We start from the raw sequence: 25,614 nt of genomic DNA, 5'->3' as shown, positions 1-25,614 counted from the left end.
CCTCTGCCCCTCCCCCCCATTGTGCTCGCGCTCTCTCTCTCTCTCAAATAAACAATTAAAATCCTTTTAAAAAAGCACTTTATTGGGGCACCTGGGTGGCTCAATCAGTTGAGCATCTGACTCTTGATCTTGGCTCAGGTGTCTATCTCAGGGTTGTGAGTTCAAGTCCTGCACTGGAGCCCAGTGTGGAGCCTACTTTAAAAAAAAAGTACTTTATTGTCTTTGTGTTATTATAGACACATAGGACCATTTAAAATAATATATGTTTATTGTAAGAAAATTTAGGTAAGTCAAAAGAAGAAATCATACCATTTAAAGAAAACCACTTTAAGGGGTGCCTGGGTGGCTCAGCCATTAAGTGTCTGCCTTCAGTTCAGGTCATGATCCCAGGGTTCTGGGATCGAACCCTGCATCGAGCTCCCTATTCGGCAGGAAGCTTGCTTCTCCCTCTCACACTCCCCTTGCTTATGTTCTGTCTCTTGCTGTCTCTCTCTGTCAAAGAAATAAATAAAATCTTAAAAAAAAAAAGATAACCACTTTCAAAACCTTGGTTCATAATCTTTCAGACCCTTTTTCATACATCTGTACTTTCTTTTCCACTTTAAAATGTCATGTACCCAAGAGAAATGAAAATATATGTCCACACAAAGAGTCGTACATGAAATGTTCATAGCAACATCATTCATAACGTTCCCAAAGTGGATAAAAACCAAACATTCAGCAACTAGTGAACGGATAAACAGAATATGATCTATCCATACAGTGGAATATTATTTGGCCATAAAAAAGAACAAAGTATTAATACATGCTACAGCATAGATGGATCTTGAAAACACTATGTTAGATGAAAGAAGCCATATATAAAAGTCGACACATTGCATGATTCCATTTACATGAAATGTCCAGAATATGCAAAGCTATAGAGACAGAAAGTAGATTAGGGGTTGCCAGGGGCTGCAGATTGGAATGGGAATGATTGTAATGGGTTCAAGGTGTCTTTTTGAGATGACAGCACTGTTCTAATGTTAGAATGCAGTAATGGTTATATAATTCCATAAATTTATTAAAAATCATGTGTATGCTTAAAATGAGTGAATTTTATGGTATATAAATTATACCTTAACTAAACTGTCAAAGTACATACTGTGGACCTCTTTTCATTCACTTAAAACTATACTTGAAAATATAAATCTAATCAAATCCCTATTGTTGGTCAGAGATGCTCTCTCCTACCGTGATATCTGCTGGGATTTTCCAGAAGTGCCTGAGGATGTGTATTGCAGCTATGTATGAGGCAAAGCACATCCTAAGGCATATTCTTGGATTCCTAGATCATAAAGAACTAGTAGACCTTCTTCAGCAGTCATATAATCCCACACAGAGTTCTAGGGGCCAGTGAGGCCATTAAGACCAAGACCGCAAAGATTGAACCTTTGGAAAGCGTCCTTTACCTCCTTGCTGCTGTTGTGAAGACAAAAATGTGTGCTCCATATTGGTGTTCTCCCAGCAAGTCCTGGGGTCTATCTCCAGGCTCACTGTCACCTGTTCCATTGGGAGGCTGTCAGCTGAAGTGTCAGGTCCAGACTATCCAGTGGTCCACTGGGAAGTCTCAGCCAAGCAACCTCACCGACCCTTTCCTTGGAATTGGTATGACCTATTGTCTTTGTGTTAGCATGTAAGATAGGTGTTGTGTCCATTTTTCTCAACACTGAATTCCGAGGCCTAATACAGTTAGTAGGTGTAGAGCAGACACTTGTTAGAATAAAAGGGTGTTGTAAACCACCTCTCTTTGTGTTTTGGAGTCTCTAAAACTTTTCATTGATAATGGACTCAAGAGGCACTAAAGCTCCATCCATCTGCATTTCTGCCACCACAGACTGGCCCCCAGTCAGACCAAACTGCCTGACCCCTGAGCTCACTGGCTTCCAGGCATGGTCCCAACTCTTGTATGTTCTGGGCTTACCTGAAGCCAAAGCCAGCAGATTGGTGTAAGCGGCTGAGTTTTGGAATAGGCCAAATACATGCAGATAATGTGCTCCTGTGATCTGGCAAAATGCAAACACTGATTACTCTACAGCTACTGGCTGAAAGCCAGGTTTGAAAACTGGGTAAAATCGTGCAGAAATCCAGGGGCAGATACAAGTCACTGTGTGTCCATATTTGCTTGATTCCTCTAAGCCAGGAGACATTGTGACATCATTTTCCCTCAAGAAAAGGTCTAGTATTCAAAACAGGGAGAAATATCCGTTTAGGAAGTCTGATGATGTATTCCTTTTTTTTTTTTTTTTTTTACATTGAGATAATTTTTTCCCATTGTACAATGAGGTGTGAAGAACAGAGTAAACAAGCCTTTTGTAAATGGCTTCATTATCTTTAACGCTTTACAAAAAGCCTACCACTGCTCTTTACCACGTCAAGTTTTCATCTCTTTACAAAAGGCTGATGCTTAGCTGACCTGGCCAGAGGTCCTGTTTGCATATGCACTGGTACAACAGTCTTAGGAAGAGAACGAAGTTCAATTATAAAGCAGGAACATCAAATATTAAAACCATCACTTGTGCTTAGCTTTTCACGGAAAAAGGTAAACTTGGGTGTTCTTTTAAGAATTTATGTGATATGAAGTGGCAAAATAACCAATGCTTTAATTTTGTGTCTATTGCTATAGTGGAACGCTATCCTTACTTAAATTATGAAATTTATACATGCTAAATATGGGAAGGCCTAAATCCGTGCACACAAGGGCGCATTGTAATACATGAGAAATCACCCTTTCCTTCCTCCTCATCCTTCGCAGCCCCTGCCCAGAGTCATGGTCTAAGATAATGTGACTGATCTTCCAGAGGGAAGCCATCAATTGTGTTGCTTTTCTAGCCAAGATGAAGGATTCATTCATTCGTTCACTGAATAGCATTTGGTCCTAAGTCCTAAATTCTGCCTTGGTTGCTGGGGAGGAAACCTACTGCAAAGCGTTTTATGTTTGAAAGAAGAGATCAAGCACACCTAAAACAATTTACAATGCAATGGACAATCAAGTATATACATTTTCTAGAGGATAGAGCGGTTCTTTTCATATCAATGGAGGAGGTCTGGAGGCAAGGAGCCACCGGGAGAAGATTGCTTGAAAGGGAGCTGGCAGGGCAGGTAAAATCTGCAGTTGTGGAAATGGGTCCAGGAAAGTATTTTAGGAGGAGGAGACTAAATGAGAAAAAGCTGGAAGCAAAAAGTGCTGGAAGCTCTGTGTGCAAGTGTGTGTGCACGTGTGTGTCCGTGTGTGTCCATGGTGGTGATGGTGGAGGGCTGCAGGTGCAGTCTGTGGAACAGCCCATTAGGGCTTGATCACCCAACCAGGAAGGGACAGGGAAGAGTTCAGACTTAATGCAGTTGATATCATGAAACTTTATAAGTTTCAGAGGATAATGTGGCATGCTCCCCTTTGAGAAGATGGATTTGGGCAATAGGTTGAGAGTAGCGTTGAATTGAAGAGCTGGGAGAGTATACAAGAATATCACATCCAAGAGCCTGTTGCACGGATAAAGAACTTGAGACCAGAGAGAAAGTGACTTGCCATGAGGTTACACAGCAATTGCAGGGCAGGGAAAGGAGTACTAATCTTCTTCTCCCCTGCACCCCCTGCCAATCCTGGTTCTACTTCCAAATGCTCAGGCTTCTATTACTCTTCCTCTCCCTTGCTCTGTCTGCTGACCAACAGCCCTCATCTCTTGAAGGAGATGTCTGATTTTATTTAAACACATAGGTCCTTTACCTCCTCCATAATCCTCTGCCTTTGACCAGGAAGAAGAAGGAGGAGGCGGGGAGGGGGAAAACCAGTTGGCTGTGTACAATGATCAAGGCAGGCACTGTATTAAGGACTCGGAGACAAATTAGCCTCAGTCCAGTAGCAGAGAAAGACAAGGTGACCAATGACATCATCCAGAGCCACATGGACTGACGGTAAGCAGAGTGATAGGAACATTTTTTGGGGGCAATGCATCCATTGGAGGTGGTGGTAGGGGCAGAAAGGGGGTGACATTTTTGGGGAGTCCAAAGAGGTTAGGTAAGCATTGCCAGGTGGATGGAGAAGGAAGGGAACTCCCGTGAGAAAGAAGAACCCATGAAAAGGCAGATGAGTGTGGACAGGTAAAAAGTGTTTGCAAAACCACATGACCTCCGTTGGTCGCAGGGTGGTGGCATGGGCAGGATGGGCAGAGATGGGGCTGAAAGGTTGTGCTAACCACACCAAGGCATTTGGCCTGATGCGTTTAAGCTGGGTAGAGGCAACATCAGGTTGGTGTTTAGCTTCCAACTTCCCTGCCCCTCTTGCCTGTAGTATTTCTCCTGTAGCCTCTTCATAGCTATTCCTCTTCGTCAGCTGTGGGAGATGATGAGCTCTGCACACTGGAGCGTTCCGACAGACCAGATGGCCGCTCGGCAGCGGGTGAGCTAGTGCGGGGCTGCCTGGGCTCAGGTGGGAGTCTCAGCTTCCCCACGTACTAGCTCTGTGTTAAGAGCAAGCTACTTAACCTCCCTGGGCTTTACTTTCCTCGTGGGCAAAAGGGCAAAATAGAGAAAAATAATACTGCAGATCTTAGAAAGGTTTTGAGGTTAAATAAAATGCATATGAAAAATCTTAAGAACACTGCCTAACTTCTCCTAAGCATGGAGACTGGACTGCCAGGAGCTACACAGAGGCTTTCGGGTAAGGGGCTATAGCGGATGGAAGGGAATGGTGGGACCACAACCTGCCTTCCTGGAAGTTTTTTGTGCCATCACTGGAACAGTGAGAATGCTTTTGTAGGCCTCCAGATCTCCAGTTTGCAATCCTCAGATCACATGACCTCTGCCCCCGCCCTGAAATCCTGTGCTTCCTTTAGTCTCTGAATGGGTAATCCTGTATTTTCTGGCATTGAGTCTGCAAATTTACACAATGTTTCCTTCTTTCTTAAGTCCCTGAACACAGCAGGTTTTAATGGGCACGTTGAGAAAAGTAAGAATACAAAAGAAACCAGATCAGCAAATGAGAATGAGGCTTTTGACCTGGGTTTGCACTGGTGACTACACCCCATGCCCTTGACCAAGCATCCGATTTATGACTTTGCTTCTTATACTCCTGGTGAGTGCCTCATGAGTCGAAATGATCTTTCCTGATTAACTTTAATGCTTGTGCTAACACCATGCCCACCTGAGCAATTCCTCAATATTTTAGGAGAAGAAACATAGTTCCCCAACACACCCATACAACAGTTTCCACATAATTAGTAGCATTTCTGGATCCAACACAGCACTCTTATAATGTGTATGATGGAGGAAATGAATGACTCTAATTATACCTTATTAAATCTTATTAATCCTCATTAGAAACCTATTATTCTTTATAAATGGGTTACTAGGGAAAAGAAAAAAGAAATGCTGGTCAAGTCCCGTTATATTGAATGGGGATTGGGTGAACCCATTCTTACTTTGAGTGATACCTGGGGTTTTTGGTTAAACAACAGCATTCAGAATACGGGTTTGTTGAAATGTTTAAGATAGACTAAGTGAATTGTGTTGTAATAGGATCTGATCTCTTGAAAGCCCCAGGACAAAATCTCTTTTAAGTGCTCATATTTCCTATTTCAAACTATATTAGTTGCAAAGAAAAAAAATGTTTCATGATTGCATGGCATGGGTACTCTTTACCTTATCTCTGCTATTTTCAATTTTTGCAGGGAATGGGAAATTGAGAGGAAGAGAGATTAAGTAATCTAAACCCAGGAATGTCTGAATTAAAAGAATTTGCACAAAGAAGGTGCTCAAGAAATGGTAAGTTTAGTAACTTGTGTTTCTACATTCACTTCTTTAATTCTTGGTCGAAAAAAATTCCTCCAAATCCAAGAAAAGCCAAGTTCTGGATGTTTCAAGAATAGGTACTCTCAACATCCATGAATGGGAATTAGGGCCTGCTGGGAGTCAGGGCCTCCTTATTGGGTGGAACACCCTCCCCCCCCATTAGTCATGTGACCTGGATGGGGGGGAAGTGAGTTCATGTGCTCAGTTGTTTATTTTGTATTGGGCAAATCACTTGACCTGTTTTTTTATCCTCAGGTGTTAAAGAGGGACCACAGTTTGTCCCACCCAACACAAAGACCTAATAAACCTGTGAAAAAGCACTTTGATGATGTGCTGAGGTGAGGGCTGCTTATTTTAGGTGCCAGGAGGCCAGAAATACACAGAAACAAAGTCTTCAGCCTTGGAGCGTCTTCCAGGCACTAGCTGCCGAACATTACAACCTCTTGACAAAATAAATGGTGATTTTCGTGGTTGCTCATATTTACAAAGGTCAGAGGGAAAAAAATCCGACTCAGACCTTCCAAGAACAGGCTTGCCTCTATTCAAACCAGTTCACCCAGTTCACAGTCTTTTTTTTTTTTTTCTTTTTTTTGAAGCTGTAAGCTCACAGCAAGCTTTCTGGGCTTCCGGGACAGGGCTGGGAAGTAAATGCTAAACTGCAGGGGTTCCTCTGACTACAGCACAGAGGAAACTGCCCTGAAGCAACTGATTGTCGCTGCTTCTCAGGGCTGTCAATCAGAACCTTCCAGGAACTGACTCGGGGAACAAGAGAAGTTGGCAAGCTCTGCACAGGGTGGGCCGCGTTGTCCAGGGACACGTAGCCCGTGTCACTGCTCAGTGGGACAAAGGGAGTCAGGGCCCTGCCTGGCGGCGGAAACATCCCTGGAAGCCTAAGCATCCGGGTCCTGCTCTTGGATCTGTGTTGTGTATGACCCTGGGCAAGTCATTTCTCCTCCCAGGGCTTCGGTGTTCTCCTGTGTCAAGTGGGCGGGTTGGGAAGTTGGTCTTTGCCAGCTCTGCCGTGCAGTAGGTTCTGGGTGTTGCTGGGAATCCAAGGCGAGGCTCGGGAGCAAGATCTCAGAAGGGAATTCCATGGTAGGATCTCTTGGGTTGAGGCTCAGAGCCCTAAATTGGCGCTTCCACAGTAGACACGGTCCCCCCATTTCTTCAGCAGCCCCTCCACTCAGCCGCTTCCTCCTTCTACGTCTGCTTCCTCTTCCTCCAGTGCAGGCAAAGCCTCCACACCTCCCTCTTTCCCTTCCTCCTTTGCAAGCTCCCTGCATCCCCGCGTCTCCTCCTCTTCCTCCCAGGAAGTAACATGCCCTCCGCGCTCCCACCTTCTGGACTAGCCGCAGCCCCAGCGGGCGCCCCCTCCCCCGCCAGGCGAGCGCGGCGCGGCGGCCCCGCGGGCACACGCTTTCCCATACCTTACATGGACAAATGCGTGCAGGCAAAGTCAGGAATTCAGGCCCCTGACGTCAGCCTCCAGCTCTCAGGGCACCGCACGGGAGCCCGAGGGGAGGGGGTGGGGACGGTGGGGAGGAAGGAGGGGGAAAGGCACCAACCAGCGGCCGCTCCAGCCCTGCCGAAGTTTCACTTTTTGTCTCTGGGTCCGCTCCCGGGCCCCGCGCGAGCTTTCCCGGGATAAGTAGCGTTAGCGAGCAGGGGAGAGCCGGGCGCTGCAAGGTAAGGGCTGGCTGCACGGCCCGGGGCGCGGGGCGCGGGGCGCGGTGCGGGGCGCGGGGCCGGGCCTGTCCGGGGCCGGGGACAATGGGAGGGGGAGTGCCCGGGCACCTCCTCCTTCGCCTCTGCCTCCGCCTCCAGCCGCCGCCGCCGCCGCCGCCGCCGCTGCCCCGGCTGCCTCCTCCCCGAGGTATTGTTGCAAATCCTCCTTCCTTCCCCCCACCCTCTGCTCGCGGGCGCCTCGGGAACCCCCGGCCCTCCCCGGGCGCGAGCGCCTCCGCGGAGGCAGGAGCGCGGGGCGCAGGGCGCGGAGCGCGCGCCCAGCCCGGGCCCCAGGGCCCGTGGTGCGGAAGTGCCGGCCGCGGCTCAATCACGGGGTGCACGCATGGGGGAGGGGGACCCCGAGTTTTCGGGAAGCGCTGACCTGGGGCTGGGCGGGGTTGGCGCCCTTCCCTGAGCGCCCCCTGCCCGGGCTTTTCAGGGCGTCCAGGGGGCGGGGCCCCCCGCCGCTAGGAGCTTTCGCGGAATCTCAGTTGTCACAGTGGAAAGGGCCTAGGAACCCGGTAATTGGAGTCCCCCATTTTACAGTCGGCTCAGTTGAGGCCCAGAGAGAAGGAGGGCCTCCCCGGAGTCACTCTCTAGAGGCCGAGCCATAGCTGACATAGATGGTTCCCAACTCCTGGTTCTTTTTCTGCAAGCATTTCTCCAGCACCCACTGTGTGCCACGCGCTGTGCTGGGTGTGCGGGGTATCCGAGAGGCTGGTGGGCCTCAGTCCCTGCCCTCAGGGAGCGCGCAGTCAACCGAGGTGCCCAAGCTGACCCGAGATAAAGTGCGGAGTGCGGGGGCGGGGGGAAGGCATGGATAAAGTTTTCAGGCGCTTAAGGAAAGGAGTTTGATTTTCCCCCTTTGGAGGGGCCGCGCTTGATCAAGGCTTTGAAGGATAGGGGGTTTCCTGAAGCCAGCCAGCGACAGGAAGGCCATTTGCGCGGGGGTGGGGGTGGGGAATGCAGACCAGAGAAAACTAAAGAAAATGTGGGGAGTGGAGATGTAACTGTAAATGTGACTGTATTAGGGTCATAGTGTTGGATGGAGGGGGTGCATGAGATGAGATAAAGGGTGGAATTGTGTCTAAGTACTGGACAGAGCGACGCCTTTGGGACTTGGGAGTGCTCCGGGAACTGAAAGGGCTCTCTGGCTTCCTTTCCCCTCCCAGGGATCCACTGCCTTCCCGTCCTCAACACAAAATGCAAAAATGTGGGGTCATCCCTGAACTACTTTCGTAGTACCAGACTCACTTAACTTTGTTTCCAATACCCTTTTCTAAATTGTTTGCCTCCTAATGAAACTCATTCTCACTAAGGTGTTAGTGACTTAATGGCTTACCTTTCCCGGCACGTGTGCATTTTAGGGAAGTCTCTAAGTAAAAGGGGGAAAGCAGCTAACTGCCCCCACCCCCAATTCCTTACCCTCCCTCACTCATACAGGTAGGAAAACAAACATAAAGGCCCAGAGGAGGTGGGTGCTAGTTCTGAAGCCTACGGTGAGTAATGGTGGATGGTGGGGGGCCCAGAACTTGAAATAGGGTTCTGTCCACTCCACAACCAGCCTGCCAGCCCCATGGGTCAGTTAAGAGGAAGAGTGTGTACCATAACACCCAGGTTTTTATAGTTTAGAATGTAGACTCTAGATGGGAGATGATGAGTAGTTGGGGTTAGCTGTCTGAATGGTTGAGGGTACAGGCCTGGGCCCTTTGGGTCAGGCATATGCCCAGGCTCCTGCTCCTTGTAAGCAGTGGGTGGGCCTAGAGTTGGCTTTGGGGATGGTTGGAAGGAGGAGAAGCTGAGTTTCTGCGCTGGTTACTATGGCTAGGACTGAGTAGGACTTTTTGTGGTGACATGTTCTGGTGGAGAAGTCACTGTTCTGGGAAGGTAGACAGTGCCAAGCAGTGGTTGGTGGAGAGGAGTCTTCATTATGAAGGGAGTTTGGATATGACTTGAAGTCCTCTTTGGAGGGTTTTTATCAGGCTGGGACATGATTGAGAGGGGGAGGAACTGGCATTGGAGGCCTCCTGCTGCCCAGTTCCAGCGAGAGAGGCAATAATTTGGCCTGAGAGTATTCTCAGTGGGTGTTCATTCATTTACTTGGCATATATTACCAAGTACCTATTATGGGCCATTGGCAGATCTGAAAAATTTGTAGCAGGTTTCTGTATTTTACTGAGACAAATAAATTTTATTTCATCAATTCTAAAACACACTTCACATTTTAATATGACTGAAATTGGGTTCTCTTATAATCACAGATGTGTCATAGCTGAGCAGTTTTTCATTCTAAGTTGATAATGGTACATCTTAACAGTTGATGGTTAGATTTGATAAAATTTGTTCATTATACCCTTTATGAATGTGCGAGGCTCTGCACTTGATTAAACAGTTTCCCATCAGATATTCCATTTGGATATCAAACAATCCCCCGAGAATTGGGCCTGGTGACATTGTCATCAGCATGTGAACCTTTGCCCAAGGTCACATGGCTAATTAGAGATGTGCTCAAAATTACAGCCCAGAACTTTGATCTTGGTGTTAATATGTGACTTGACTTCACTGTGAACCTGGCACCGGTTAATTGGGAACAGGGACGCATCTGGTTGGATTTGATTCCAGAACTATGGCTTAAGATGCTGGGATAATGATGGGTTTTTGGTCAAGACAGAGATGCCTGGTGACCTGGTAAAAGCAGGGGATGGAACACACAGCTAATTTTTACACAGAAAGGAGAAGAGCAGTGCGTGAGGTGCACAAGTTCTTTCAACTGGCTGGCCCTGGGAGGACAAAGATAAGGGAACACAGCCTCTGTCCTCCTTGAGGAGCCCAGGTGTGTGTGTGTGTTGTTATAAGGGTATGTTTTGGCTGCTCTGCACTGAGGAGGGTTGACTTCAGGGAAACAACCACAGAGGGAGTGGTGTCTGAAGACAGTCTTTAGGGCTGAGTAGGACCTGCCCATGTGGAAGAAGGACAGGTAAGATACGGATGTGGATGCGTTAGGCATATGCAGTCATAAGGAAGGTTTATGCATGAGGCTGTGTTTGGAATGAGCAGTGTGAAGGGGGCTGTGGGAAACAGATTTAAATTTAATTTGCTAAGTAGATTTAAATTTATCTTGTAGGCTAAAGGGTCATTACATGCTTCTCTAGAGATTGACTTGAGAAGGCGCCGGGGCAGGGGTTCTGGAAGCATAGCTGGGATTAGGTATTTGGATGGTAATGCAGGAAGCACAGTAACACATTTATTAACTGTTTGAGTGAACCTGAGACTTTGACCCTGGTCAGTAATTAGGAGTCGTAGTGCAGTGTGTGCATTGGTGGGTGGGTGTGTGTGTCAGTGTTGGTGGGGACTTTCTCAGGAATATGGCGTTGGAAGGCTGCGCCTTGCTGGAAGAAACCCAGGTGAGGAAGGAGGAGGTAAAGCTGTGTTGCAGGTGGGAAGCTGCTATCTGGGTGGAAATCTGTGGGCGGGGAGGTGTGTATGAGGTAGAGGTGAGGCAAGGGAGAAGGGAACGGAAGTGTATTATGGGAGTCTGGTCCACACTTCCTGGATGCACGGGGCGATTGGCTGGTGTATTCCTTTGCAGGTCACAGAAGTGAGACAGAACACTGACGTGCTGATGAGGACTTCATCTCTCCTCACTGTCTGTGAATAGGGTGGGCGGGTGGCAGGAGGCTTAATGGGATTCATGCCTGGCAGCAGGTAAACCACAGAATTGAAGCTGGAAAACGTTTATCTTTTTATCATTCTTTCTTAATAACAGTAATAATAATATAATAATTTTGACAATTTTCTGAGTGCTTCCCAGGTGCTTATGTAATTCTCATACTGATTGATTAAAGGAGGCTTTATGATTTTCGGTCTTATTTTGCAGATGAGAAAATGAGTTTTGGGTTAAGTAACGTCACATAACTAGTAGTGACATGGCTAAGTTTCCAGCCTTTGCCTGATCTGTAGCTTCATCACCGCTCTCTGTGTCCACGGAAGGGAAAGTGCAAATCAGTGGTGTTTTTCAGTGGTCTCCCTTGGAATTTAACTCAGTTCACATGCACTGGGCCCGGTGGGATCGCAGTTGAAGGTTTAAGTGTGCGAACAGGCTTCTCACTTCCGCATGCGGCTGCCCAGCCCCTTCTCTCTAAGATACTACCATTCTTTCTACCCACTGGGTGTCTTTTCTCCCCAAACCTAGCCACACAGAACAGAGCCTCTCCAGCAAACCATCTGAACCTACCCCCACATCATTCCCTCCTAGGCCCTCTGTAGTGATAAGGCTTTGATGTATCCCTATAGAGAGGCAGTTGGGGCAATCAGATCACTCAAGTAGCAAAGTGAGGGAGGGTCTTGGTCCCTGTCCTTGCCCTTGCCCTGTGACTCCTTCCACAATGCTGGATGTCCTCTGGACTTGAGCTGCACAGCTCCTGTTGGATCCTGCCTGCCCTTCCTCAGGTCACACTGACTCCTTCCTGCCAGGTGGCTTCCTGGCTCAGGACCCTGAGGGATCTGCTCAAGTTCTGCCTGTGGCCTGCCTGCCTCAGGGGGATTGTTTGCATTTCACCAACTCAGAGATAAAGGCATTTTCAGGTGAGGAGACAGACGCTAGGAATGGCACTCCACCAAGTAAACAGGACCTTGCCTATCTCATCTTGGAATCCCTCTAGTCTCTGGTGCTCTGAAGATGTTCAGGACGATTTGTTCAGTGAATGAACAGCATTTACTGACACAGTATAGACACCAGTCACCACTTGACTTCATATGTTTGCTAGTCTCTGTCCCTCTTCCACTTTAACATAAGCTTCCTGAGGATTGCAAAAATGCCTGCTTTGTTACTGGCCATGTCCCCAGGCCCAGAAGAGTGCCTGTCACCTGGTAGGTGCTTTGGTTTGAAGCATTTTGGTAGAAATGCATTGGTTTGATGAAGAATTTGGTAGAAGCATTGGTTTGATGAAGAAAGGGATTGATATGATTCACCGCAACCCCACGATAGCAGTGATATGGGAGAGGGACCTTGGCTCATCGAAGCTTGGGCCCGTGGAGTCCCAGGACTGGGTGGAGGACCAGCTAGACTGTAGCCTGCCCAGGTGGCATTGGCATTGGGCAGTCTCCCTGTCAGGGTGACGACCAGGGCCTGGCAGTGCAGAGGGGCGTCTCTTCTGTTTTCTCAGTCTGTGGCTTTTCCTGTGCTGTTCTCTCTGCCTGGAGTTCCAGGCTGGCCAGAGTCTCTGCCTGTTGTACACCTATGACCCTTTAAATTCAAGGCCGAAACCCACCTTGCGCTGTGAAGCCGTTTGCAGGCTCCTTGCCCCCTTGTCCCCCACATACATGTGTGTTCACATACATGTCAGTCTCTTGTGTTCAGTGCAGCTCGGGGGTACTGCGAGATTAACGGGTGCCGGACAGAAATGCTGGATACTGGCTGACAAAGACAACCGAGGCTCGGTCTCTACAGCTCTTTGTTCCAGTATAGGAGAGAGACTAAAATAGGGCGTGGTAAGGCCCTACTAAAGCGATGCACACAGGGCTGATGGGAGCACTAAGCAAGGAGTGCCCCACCACCGGGAAGAACAGGAGAATGCTCATTGAGAAGAAGACATTGGGTTGGGTTTTGAAGAGTGAGTAGGAGTTCATATGGTAGACGGGGATCAGGGATGGAAGAGTTTTCCAGATAGAGGGGCCTTGATATCTATGTATCGTCCTGAGGCCTTAAAGTGTTTGGTGAATAGAAGTGTGTGTGTGGAGCTCATGGTGAAAGATGGGGCTGGCTTGGGAGGGTTAGGGGGGAAAGGGCTGGCAGGAGGAGTAAGGATGATGGTGATTGTGGGGGACAGGAGGGCTTTTGTTACTTTTTGAGCAAAGGAGGGTTGTGGTGGGTCTGGGTTGCAGAGAGCAGAGTGCTGGCAGGGCAAGCGCAGAGGCCGGGAGCCCCGTGGGGAGGCTGCTGCTCAGTCCCAGGGTGGGTGATGGTGGGCCTCTACCAGCCTGGCAGAGAAGAGAGGGAAAAACAGATTCCAGGAGCTGTTTGCTGTTAGAATCATGTCAGGCAGCTTAGTTCCTACTCTTGTCCTTATAAATGTTTGCCGGCTTATCAGCCTTGGCTGGACAAGACTTTTATGTGACCAAAGTGTACAGGGCAGTGGGTGAAGCTTTGAGCTGGCAGCCAGTTCCTGCCTTAGGAAGGTGGGCTGGGCCTTGGCTCGAGCCACCGGATCCCTCTTTGCACAGGTGAGGAAACCGAGGCCCTGGGAAAGGGGCACACTTCTCTGTCACATCCTTGTCCGCTGAGCTGGAGTTGGGCCAAAGCCCGTCCTCCCAGGCCAGATCTCTTTCAAAGGCTTTTTTTTTTTTTTTTAATTTTATTTTATTTCAAAGGTGTTTTTGATTCTGTTTCTGCTGAGCCTGGCCTGACACATTTCTTCCCTGCCCTACCTCCAACCCCCCCAGGGCTTTGCTTTGGAGAATTTGGGAGGGAATGTAACTTGTGCTGTTACTGGGCTTGAACCTTGTACTTTGCACTTTGAAACAAAGTGATCAAGGTGGTTCAGTTTGAGTGTGTGCGTGGTGGGAGACTGGTTTCTTTTACTGCCATTTATGCCCTTCACGTTTTTTTTTTTTTCGTTTTTTTGCAAGAACCAAGGTTCTGACTGCATAACTTCAAGGTTCCTTGTGTGTGACAGCCCCCAGCCCCACCCCTATCCGTCCCCTTTCCATTTTACTTATTTTTGCTTGTGTAAGGGTTTTGAGGCTGCCACTTTTAGGTCCATTACAGGGTAGATCCTCTTGTTTTTTCCTTCCCTGTTAAACCTACCCATCACAACCCATCTCACAGAACCTATTAGTGTTGCATTGCCTTCATAGCACTTTTTATGTGGTGGATGCATTTTACAATCTTTTTTTTTTTTTTTTTTTTTTTTTTACCGAGCTCCCAATTGCAATCCAAGAGATGGGTTAACAGGATTAGTCATATCTGCAGAGTGTGGGCAAGAGCTCAGGGGTGAAGAACCCTCCCGTGGGGTGTTCTGCTTTAACTGTCAGAATGAGACTCAGACTCCCATCTCCAAAGCTCTCGTCCTGCTCCTTAACTTTTGCAGGTAAGCATGAGAAATTGACATTGACAGATTCTTAGCAGGCCCCATACACAGGCAAGAAACAGTATTATTTCACTGTGTACTAATTCGTATTTGCTGTGTCTGTGATTTTGGAAGGCAACTGAGAATCAGGCTGGAGACCCCAAACCCTGAGAGTCTGGCCTTCACCATGCTGTCATTTTGGCAGTACCATCACCAAACGTTTCTGGTGTATGAAAAGCAAAATCTCTGTTTGAGCCACCCACGAGCGCTGTGGTCTTAAGCAACTTCTGGAACATCCCTGAGCTTCAGTTACCTTCAAATAGAGATCTTCTATCATAGTGCGTTTGTGAGAACCAGAGGAATTTCCCTAACAGTGCTTCATAAACTGTATCGCAGCGGGCAGCGTGGCAGTTCCTGGGGCGGAGCAGGGGTCTGGCACACGGTGATGACCCCTTGCCCTGCCGGTGGAGATGGTGGGGTGTAGACCCAGACAGCTGCTCCAAGTTTGAATCGTAGCTGTACCGCTCACTGGAGAGTGCTCCCTGGGTAGTCGCAGGCGTGATTTGCTGTACTGACTTCCTCATTTTCAGACTTCTTATCGATGAGGGCATCACTGTGGAGAACAGCATGCCCTGTGAAGAGGGCAGAGTGCTGCCGACTGCCACAGAGCTTCCAGGCTGTGCAATGGCCCTTCTTGTCTTGCAGCCGCCCCACTCTCTCAGGGGATTTGTTCCTGTGGTGTCTGTGCTCCTCAGCCCTCCAGGGTTGGCTTCTGTTGCAGTAATTGCTTGTGTCATGGCCTCCCTTCAAAGCCCCCTGTGGTTAAAATGGAAAGCTGGTGTAGAGGGGTGGTGCTCGTCCTCCCTCCGAAGCTTGTGTGAGAACCTTTCATGGCGCCAGTCAGCGAGAGGACCAGGATGGGGTGGGGTGATTTCGCTGACCTTCAAGAAGTGTGTTTTGGCTTTGGTCCACCCCCAGTATGGGCACTTTCCTGCCATAGCCATTTTAGCATTCCTTCGTCACTCAGGCCATTAAGCAGCAAATCAGCTGCCACGTCCAAGTGCTTGGGGAGGTAGAGGGCCCGACCCCCTTAGCCCCTTAGAAGATGGCTGTGGGCATATGTAGTATGAGTTTTTTTGGCATCTTTAGAAGACCACTTGGTGGATATTAAGGGATTCCTGTCCTTAATGTGAGCCTCAGTATTCTTGTCTGTAAAGGTGGCTGTAGCCACCATATTTGGCTAACAGGTAGAGGGACCCCACTCTCTGGTCTGCCCAGCACAGCCCTGGTTTACGTCCGTGTCCCAGTGTAGGACTGATTTAGTGACCCCTTTCACTCCCAAAGGTGTTCTGATTTGGAGGATAAATGGTATGGTCGCCCACTTGTAGGGGATTTTCGAGGGAGGTTGTGCAAGAAGTGAGCATAAGGCTAGGCCTGTCATGAGGACTCCACAAACACCCACTGTTTTTGTTAGAGGAGATGCTATGCGCTCAAGAAACGTTGGTTCAGTGAACTACTTTTGTGAGGTAAAGTTTGAGGATGTCAGAAGAGGTTGTCAAGACTGTAGGCATGTAGGGTTGGTCAGGGTTGATGAAAACATGTTCATGCCTGTGTAGTAGGGGACAGATGGGGTGTGCAAGTGCACTGGAACGGGCATGGGAGTTCGTTGGAAGGGCTGGGTCTTAGGTTAGACGTTGAAGGACAGGAGGGCTCAGTCCAGGATGCAGTGGGGCGGCTAAAATTATTCTGGCTACTAAATCTAAAGAAATAAAATTGGTTCTCTGTCTGTGTGTCTCCTCGAGCTGGGTTTTTGGATCATTTATTTTCCATTCATTGGCCCATCTTGATAATGATCTCAGGGATCACTGTGGAAGCCCAGTGCGGTACTGAATTCTGTGCCAAGAAGTCACCAGAGTAACCTGCCCTTATTCTTCCTAATGATTCCATTGAAGATGGTTCTTGTTCAGTTCCCAGGAAGAAAAACAAAACTTTGTTGGCACCTGGAGCTCTTGTCTTGTTTGGTATGAAAACGAATCCTTTGCATGAAGTGCAGCAGGGAGTTGCCACCAACAGGGCGGGGTGTGGGTGCCCTGACTCGTGGGAAAGGCACACGGAAGGGACCTGGAGGGTCAGCAGCACCTTTTCTTCGAGTGAGGTGAGAGGTAGGTCAGCTTTCCAGATGTCTGGTCATTTCCGTCCTGGAAACCTCTCTTCTTGGGCACAGCCTCGCAGCTTCACTTGGGGAATCCTAGGGTTCCAGTAATGACGGTGGGGCAGGACCCTAAAGATACATTTGTCCGTTGATCTGATGTACCCGTACTCATTCATTCCACACCACGTGGCAGATGTACCTGTGAATGAATGAGTGAAATTCTGGTCTGGGTTTTGGGGATGGAAAATACATGCAAGAAGTATCTGGTGGCTCTGATTGGATGGTGACTAACACTAGGGACCTGGGGGAAACTTCACAGATGAAGAGACTGTCACTTAATTGGGCTTCGAAGGATGAGTGGGAATTTGGTGGGCAACAAGAGCAGAGGGTAGTTAAGTAAGGGCAGTCACGTGGCAGAGACACAGGTGAGAAAGTGCACAGTGCCTTGGAAAATTGGAGTCACTGGAGATGGACTGCATTGTATGGAACCCAGGGTCATGAGGGTGAAAAAGTGGGGTGGGGCTGAGACTGAGAAAGGTCTTGATCACTAAGGAGTTGAGGCTGTACTATGAAAGGAGAATCAAGTCAGGGGCTCTGTGTTTTAGGAAGATCTTTGGTTATGGTGTGCTGGGTGGGGCGGTGGGGACTGGGGATGGCAACATGTACTGTAATAGCCCAGGCAAGAGCCAAAGGGAAGCTGAGTTAGGGTCAAGGCCATGGACGTGGTGGATGTTTTACAGGTTAAATAGAGGTCACCCAATCTCGTTTAAACAAGAGGAAACCCGGACCCTGAGTGGGTGAAACATGCTAAGTCCACAGCCCTGGTTCCAGCATCACCTCCAGGTGATCCCATCCTCGCTCAGTGTCTGTGAAAGGGTGACAGAGTGCATGGCTGTTGAGGTAGCTGTTTGTCAGGGGGAAGATCTCTATCCCTTTTTATCTTTTAAGAATTCCATGAAATCTCTTAATTCTGAATGGAATTGGTTCTTTCTAGAGTTATTGAATCTCTAATCACTGGAGATGTTCAGGCAGTGGCTGATTGGGATGTTAGTGAAAACTCAGGTATTGATTGAGGATTTGATGTAGAATGTTTTTGAGGTCTGCCAACCCTGACCTCTTTTTTCTTATCCCTCCCTCCCTTCCCGTCCTCCTCCCTCTCTCCCTCCCTTCCTTTCTTCCTTCCTGGGAATAGATGCTTGTAACCATCTTACCTGGTGGGGCGGGGTCTGTTCATTTGGCTTCTCAGGATCCTCTTAGCTGAATTGGATCAACGACAGAGAAAGTTGAAAACAGATGATGAGGCCCTAAGAATGGTGGGCCATATAGTTCATGCAGAATATTGAGAGAATGGGGGCGCCTGGGTGGCGCAGTCGTTAAGCGTCTGCCTTCGACTCAGGGCGTGATCCCGGTGTTCTGGGATCGAGCCCCACATCAGGCTCCTGCGCTATGAGCCTGCTTCTTCCTCTCCCACTCCCCCTGCTTGTGTTCCCTCTCTCGCTGGCTGTCTCTCTCTCTCTGTCAAATAAATAAATACAATCTTTAAAAAAAAAAATATTGAGAGAATGACCATTTTGGTACCAGGAGGTTGAGAGTCACCAGAGAGATCTTTTGGACCGAGACTGGCCAGCACGGTCCTGATCAAAATGGAATATGGTTACGACTTTCTACCAGTCGCCATTTTTATAGTGCTTTACAGTTAACCATGTGTTTTCCTATGACTTACAGGGAAATCCTCACAACAGTGCTGTGAGGAGTTATTTCCTGTCCAAATTTTACTGATCAGGAACGTGAGGAGAGAAAGATTAAATGACTGTCCAGGGGCCCAGGCTAGTTGGATGTTGAACCAGGACTTCAGCTTGAGTTTTCTGTTAGCACAGTTTCAGATTCCTCCTGTTCCCAGCCTGTGCAGAGATCCCTGAGACCAGCTCTAGCTTCTGTTTATATTCATATCCATGTGGATCCTGATGTGTGGCAGGAATTTAATAAGTGTTTGTTGAGTGAACATATGAACGATTGAATTATATAAACAAAGTAATAAATGAGAACTTGAGTTTTAAGAATATGTTTAGTAATGAAAAAACCAAATTGAACTCATGTAAACATTAATCAGTCTGTTATCAAAAGACAAAAAGAACTCATTTAGAATACATTTACTCAACTCCTTAAAAAAAGAACAAAACCAAAATACCTCCTACCAAAACTCTTTCACCTGAAAACCTGTCTCTTACCACTTAGGAGACCATAACCCTAACCTCAACCCCCACAAAGTGCGTGTCCACTTTTTTGTATGTGTATGATATTTCTCCTTAATATTATTATTAAAAAGCGTTACTTTTTTTTTTTTTTTGGCCTGGGCTTTATATTTATCTTTTACATAATGAAAGATTTGTTGAAATTAATACATCCTGCTTTTAAACATTACCTATGTGAACAGTAGGATAGTTTTCAGTTTTAAAAACATTAAATGCAATTCGATATGCAGTGTAAACAGCGGTGGACAAATAGCTCTCACTTCCTTCTAAATTGTTTCCTAAAGACAGCTATTTCTTTGTCACCTCCACTTATCTCTGAGAGTGGTTGCCATTTTGTCCCTTGCATTATGTGTCTTTGTGAGTATATTTCTTATCTCCTCCAGGATGGAGTAGAAAATGCATGGATGGTTGGAGAGACAGGTTTGGGTTCCCATCCTGGCTCTGCCACTTGTTAGTCGTTATAAGCTTGTATTGGTTCCTTAGCCTCCTCTGTGAAAGGGGTTAATAGTGCCATCCACGTAATGTGGTTGTGGAAGGAATTCCGTGGTCAGGGTAGTAAAGCAGCAACACCTGCCATGCGGTGTCTGCTACAAAGTGTCATCTCTGTCCACTTTCTCTCTGCCAACCCACCTGATGAAAAGACAACCAAGATCTTTTCCCTGTAGCGCGTGACCCCATAGCGGGTACACCTTTAACAAATGTTTATCGGCTGGCAAAACAAGTTTTAGGTTCTTTCGAAGGAGAATTATTGGCACCAAATGCTAAATATCTCTAATACTTTTCATCCCAGTTGCCATGCAGCCTCTGGCGGAGTCTTTAGCAGTGTGGGACTCTCCTTGTTTCTCTGTATCTTCGCCAGGATGTAATTTTGTAACTTGCATTTGTCTTTGCTAAGTTATTATGCAAGAAATGGTATTTCATTATTGTTTTAATTTGCATTCCTTTAATTACTGAAAAACGTTCCGACGTAGTACTTTAGAGTATGTTTTCCCTTGTGTGAATTGTCAACTAGCAGTATTTAAGTGGGCTGGACAAGCTTGGTGTGCAGGGGCTGAAAGTGTGCAGTGTTTTGTCTTGCCTACTCTTTATTCATTCATTCGGTCAGCGTTTATTGAGCACCTACTCCACGCTAGACACTATTCCAGGGACTACACATACTACAAAGAAAAACATAGTGAATAAAGTCCATGATCTGCACTCCAGCCTCCTCATTTCACATGTGTGGTAGCTGAGACCTCTGGAAGAGTGAGGTTAATTACCTAGCACCATACAGCGTGCTCAGTAGTGAAGCCAACCGTTTATTTTTACTGTGATTTCATATATTTTATATTAGTAACCTTTTAAGCCATGGAAACATTCTGGAAATTTCAGAATTGTGACACCTACACACCATCCCCAAACTGTGTCTACGTTGAGAAAGCAGAGACCTGATTTTTGGTTTAGAAAATAGGGTCACTTCAATCTTATATATGTAAACTCCTTCCTAGACTTCTCTGCCTCTTACATTTACATTCATTCTTAAATGAATAAGCTTATTATTAAAGGCACCTGGGTGGCACAGTCGGTTAAGCATCCAGCTCTTGATTTCGGCTCAGGTCATGCTCTCTGAGTCCTGAGATCGAGCCCTATGTCAGACTCCATGCTCAGCATGGAGTCCCTTTGGGATTCTTCCTCCGTCTGCCACCCCTGGCTCTCTTACTCGTTCTCTCTCTCAAATAAATAAACAAATCTTTAAAGTAGGACTAGAAAACAAAATAACCCCAATCTAGGCAGTTTGGAACAAGCGTGAACATTTTTGGATGTGATTTTGGTAAATGGAAATAACAGATGACATATTTCTCTATCAAATAAAAAAGTCAATTTAGATTTAATAAGGCAGTTATCTTCAGGTAATAAAAATTCAACTAACTTGCCATAACTATCTTGTTTAAAGTCAATTAAGAGCCTCATATTCCTTACTTGCTGGGTAAAATTTAATAGAACTTCAGTTAAGCATTTATTGCTTATTTAATTCAAAATTAAGTTAATCACCACAGTTGGTAACAACCACTGAGTATTTAATTAACATTCAGCAAACTATCTTATTAAGTCTAAATTAGATACAGACAGGTCTTGTTTATCCCCATCAGTCTGCAAACACCATTTCCCCACCTCCCAACCCAAAGGGCCTTGGGTTTTCCCATGGCTTTCCTCTTCTGACTTGCCAGCTTCATTTTCCTCTGGCTGACACCAACTTGGGCAAAGGAGGAGGGAAAGAAGTAGGAGTCCATCGTGTTATGAGGACTTCTGGCTTAGGGCAGAGCTGAGGAACTTCTGTTCCATCCATTCTGTTCTACTCCATTCTTCAGGAATTACTGAGCACCTTCTTCGTGCAAGACATTCTTGGAGACACTTAGATCTAGAGGAAGTTATGTTGACATATTTGGCTTTATTTTCTCATCTTAAAGATGAGATGATTGGGTTTAGTGCATTCATTTGGCACATATTTATTGACCTGCACTTTGTTTTTTTTTTTTTTTTTTTTTTTTTAAAGATTTTATTTATTTATTTGACAGAGATAGAGACAGCCAGCGAGAGAGGGAACACAAGCAGGGCGAGTGGGAGAGGAAGAAGCAGGCTCATAGCGGAGGAGCCTGACGTGGGGCTCGATCCCAGAACGCCGGGATCACGCCCTGAGCCGAAGGCAGACGCTTAACCACCGTGCCACCCAGGTGCCCCTATTGACCTGCACTTTGTAAAGCTCTTTGCTGTGTGTCAGGGATACCATGATGATTTGGTCCTTGCTTTGCAAGAAGACGCACAGTCTGGTAGGAGAGGTGCAGTAGAATAAATATTGGACAAGATGCCGAGGTCCCTTAGAATAATGTGGTTCTGTGACGTACTGTTTCCCAAAGTCTTAGGACTGTTCTATGAGAAAAAGGTCCTGTAGCCAAGTAAGTTTGGTAAAGTCCAAGTGAAACAAAACTGAATGGGTATCTTTACGATGGGACTCTCTGAGCCTTTAGTAACGTAATGCACACTGTGACGCTTGTTTCTTTTGAAGTGATTTGATCGGACAGTTCCTCTATCACCACCCTCCTCCTCCTCCTTTTTTTTTTTTTTTTTTTTTTCCCATTCCCCTAGGACATTTCTCAGGCTTAGTGTTCCAGTGTGCTTCGGGAAAAGCTGCTGTGAGCCGCGGAGCCTGTCTATAGCAGGTGAGCCTAGGAGGGGTACTCAGGCATGCACCCTAATCACTGACACAGGGTTGGAAGTTCTACGGCGTAGGAAAGGCATGTGGACACAGTGGTTGGTTTCAGACGTAGAGACGTGTGGCTAGGGCTGAGGGTGTGAAATCAGAGCAGGAGGGCTGGGCTTGTGAAGGAGGGACAGTTGTGTAAGTAGAGGGGGCTGGGGGATTATCAAGAGTTACCGGGAACAGGACAACTGTGAAATTTGGACGTGACTGGTTTGGTTGCGGTGCCCTTAACCCATGGACACAGCTTAGAGCAATATTCGTTATGGCCTAAACCTGGAGAGGTAAGAGGCTACAGATGTTTGGGCGCAGAACTCTGCTTCAGGCCTTGTTCCAACTGAGTGCCCATCTGCAGAAGCCATCACTTACCAAGGCGTTCTGACACCTTGTCTGGGGCAGAGCCTCTGTCTGTGAATCCCAGTCTCTCCTAGGAGCGGGTCAGGGCTCCTTCATGGAATTTCATTCCAGCAGGTCTCACGTCCATGTCCCCCATCACACGCCCTTTCTCTTCCTTCCCTTCCCCTCCAGCTTCCCTTCCTGTCTTGATTTTTCCTTCTTACCCTTTTGTTTCATTGTTTTCATCTAAGGCGAGCTGCCTTCTTAATTCTCCTGAAAAGTCATCTGTTTCATTTAAAATGATGCTACTGGTTTTCTCATGTGCAGTAGCAACCGGCAGATGGGACATGCTAGATAAAGTGGAGGACAATCAATGAATCTGGTCCACGATGTCATGGAGATCTGACCTCAGGCTGTGTTCTTTAAATATGCACCTGTTACCCATTTCTGTGTGGAAAGGAGCACAGGCAAGGAGTGGGGAGATCTGGGTTGTATTTCTTTTCTTCTTCTTCGTCTTTTAAAAGATTTTCTTTATTTGTTTTAGAGAGAATGGGTTAATGTACTCCTGGGTTTTCAGCATGGATTCCTGGGAATCTGGGAAAGCTAGTTACCTGGAAAGCTGAAGCCTGTTTTGCCCACCTTGAAAAGGCAGCTTGAACGGTGCCTGGGTGGCTCAGTCACTTAAGCATCTGCCTTTGGCTTAGGTCATGATCTCTGGGTCTTGGTATTGAGCCCCTGTTGGACTTCCTGCTCAGTGGGGAGTCGGCTTCTCCCTCTTCCGCTGCCCCTCCCCCCTCTTGTGTGCACTCTCTCTCTTTCTCTCAAATAAGTAAATAAAATATTTAAAAAAGAAGAAAAGGCGGGTTGCATGTTTCATTTCACCATCCACCTGGACAGACACTTCCACGAAAAAATGTCCTCAGGCAGCCCAGTAAGTGGCAGACCAGTGGGCTGGTGGTACAGATCATCTAGAATGATGTGGCTGAGAGCACAGGACACAGCAGAAGCCCAGAGAAGTCATTCACATGTGGAGCATGTAGAGAGGCCATTGATAATGGCTGTGAGGTTTGGTTCCACTCCTGGAAAGATTTTCAAAAGGTAGGAATTTACCTTGAGAGTTCCTCTTTGGATAAACACGAAACTCACCTTTCAGTCTTTGTGATTCGTCCTTTGGATTTCCCCAGTTATGTACGCCTGCTTGAAAAATCCAGAAGCATTTGGAAAGCTTTGATCTGCATAGTGTTTGAGAGCATGGACGCTGGAGCTAGACTGTATCCTTGGCTCTACCATTAATACCCCGACTTGTCACTTCATCTGTGTAGGCCTCTGTTGCCTCATCCATAAAATGGGAATAACAAAGTTATCTATCTCCTTGTTGTGAGGATTAAATGAGTTAATACACATCAAACCCTTAGAGCCTGACACATGCTAAGTACCCATTAAATATTAGCCAGTGTTTTTATGTGTTATCCTTACAGGCAGAAAATTATGATTTGGAGAAGGTATTAGAGATGAGTGGATTTTTTTGGGGTCATTTTTTTTTTTTTAAGATTTTATTTTTAAGTAATCTCTACACCTAGCATGGGGCTTGAACTTATGACCTTGAGCTCAAGAGTAGCACACTCTTCTGACTGAGCCAGCCAGGTGGCCCCCTGGGTCATCTTGTGAAATAAACTGTTAATTTTGGAATAGTTTTAAGTTTACAGAAAAGTTGTAAAGACTGTACGGAGAATTTCCATCCACACCTCATCCAGTGTCTCTTATTTTTGGTGTCTTGCATCACTATGGGCCATTTGTTAAAACTAAGAAACTGACATGGTACATTGCTATTAACTCAACTCCAGACTTTGGAATTCACCAGTTTTACCATTAACATCCTCTCTCCAGGATGCAATCCAGAGTAGCTCATTGCCTTTGGCTGTCGCATCTCCCTTGCGTAGAGTGGCTTTAAAGCTGACATCTTTTTGAACAGTGAGGGAAGCATTCTTTATAGACCAGCCTCTTAGAACCTCTAACGTTGAACAAAGACATTGGAGCAGCTGTGGATGATGTGGGACTGAGTGGGACCCACTTTTGTTGCCCTCTTCTGCTTCTTTGATTGGAAGGAGCTCTGACAAAGCAGGGCTTACATATCCCCCTAGTACAGCCTCCTTGTGTTTGGGGGAGGAGACTGAGGCCCAAAAATGGAGAGTGACAATGCTGGGCAAAGCTGGGAACCTGGAGAAGGTCAAGAAAGGATCCTGGCAATGCCCCGATCCTGTCCCTGTCGTTTGAATGGATGAGTGGGCCACAGTCAGGGGCTCCTTATCTGTAAAGTGGGTTCCGTGGTCAGTGATACCTCGCGGTACTTAATGCTTACAAAGTACCCCAGTTTTACCTTGTGAAAGTTAAGTGAGCCGACGTGCTAACTTACGGGGTAGCCTGAAACACAGTGGGTTCTCAGTACATGTTTGAAAAAAGAACCCTTGAAAATTAGGAAACTTTATCCTTAGAACGTATTTCGAGAAGACTGGGACACATCACGGCAAAACAAGGAAGAGTCATTCATAAGGAAATCTGTGATGCTCAGAAATGGAACCAGTGTTTGAGTTTCTGATAAGCAGGATATACTGTCTGTTTTTATTCTTGGAGGCTTTTATCATACAATACTACATTATGTTGCAGTCTGACTTTCACACAAATTGGATCCCAAAACTTCTTACAGGAATTAAAAATACAAACTCGTGGGCAGTATGTGTTTTATAAATTACAGAAAACAGTAGTGTAAAGACATGGCATAGTAAGTAGAGTTAAGGCTGCAGCAGGCACCGATACCCAGGAGGAAGACATGGCGGAGGCAGCCGAGACGGCACGGGAGCTGGGAAGCCGGATGAGGAGAGCAGGTGCACGGCGTGGTGCTCAGTGCCAGCAGAGATGGAGGGAGGCCATGTTCAGCAGGGAGGCTGGAGGAAGAAGCTGGGGCAGTGGAGGCAGTGCGAGAATCCTGGGCATGTAAGTCCTCTGTAGATCCCTAAGCCATTT

At 46.9% G+C, this 25,614-nt stretch overlaps 1 protein-coding gene and 1 long non-coding RNA gene across 16 annotated transcripts in view; one reads left to right on the top strand and one right to left on the bottom strand.

The window, feature by feature from the left end:
* Positions 1 to 443: 443 nt before the first annotated feature.
* On the bottom strand, positions 444 to 7,392 carry LOC121100420. The gene is made up of 3 exons (XR_005832216.1): positions 7,254 to 7,392; positions 1,964 to 2,045; positions 444 to 492 (listed from the first exon to the last, which is right to left on the bottom strand). It is a non-coding gene; the product is annotated as an uncharacterized LOC121100420 (long non-coding RNA).
* LOC103676028 (LIM domain containing preferred translocation partner in lipoma) overlaps positions 5,804 to 25,614 on the top strand; it is a 644,793-nt gene continuing 624,982 nt past the window's right edge. For 11 of the 15 annotated variants that reach the window (XM_040621465.1, XM_040621452.1, XM_040621460.1 and 8 more), the window contains exon 1: positions 7,381 to 7,512. The gene's annotated coding sequence lies outside the window, so the exon portion shown is untranslated. Of the gene's footprint in view, positions 7,513 to 7,555; positions 7,700 to 21,687; positions 22,220 to 25,614 lie in introns of those variants that run through there. The other 4 variants (XM_040621467.1, XM_040621463.1, XM_040621458.1 and 1 more) reach the window with 4 other exon arrangements.

The sequence above is a fragment of the Ursus maritimus genome, unplaced genomic scaffold (assembly GCF_017311325.1).
Source record: "Ursus maritimus isolate PB19 unplaced genomic scaffold, ASM1731132v1 scaffold_4, whole genome shotgun sequence".
Lineage (NCBI taxonomy): Eukaryota > Metazoa > Chordata > Mammalia > Carnivora > Ursidae > Ursus > Ursus maritimus.
This window is presented reverse-complemented; position numbering and strand designations above follow the sequence as displayed.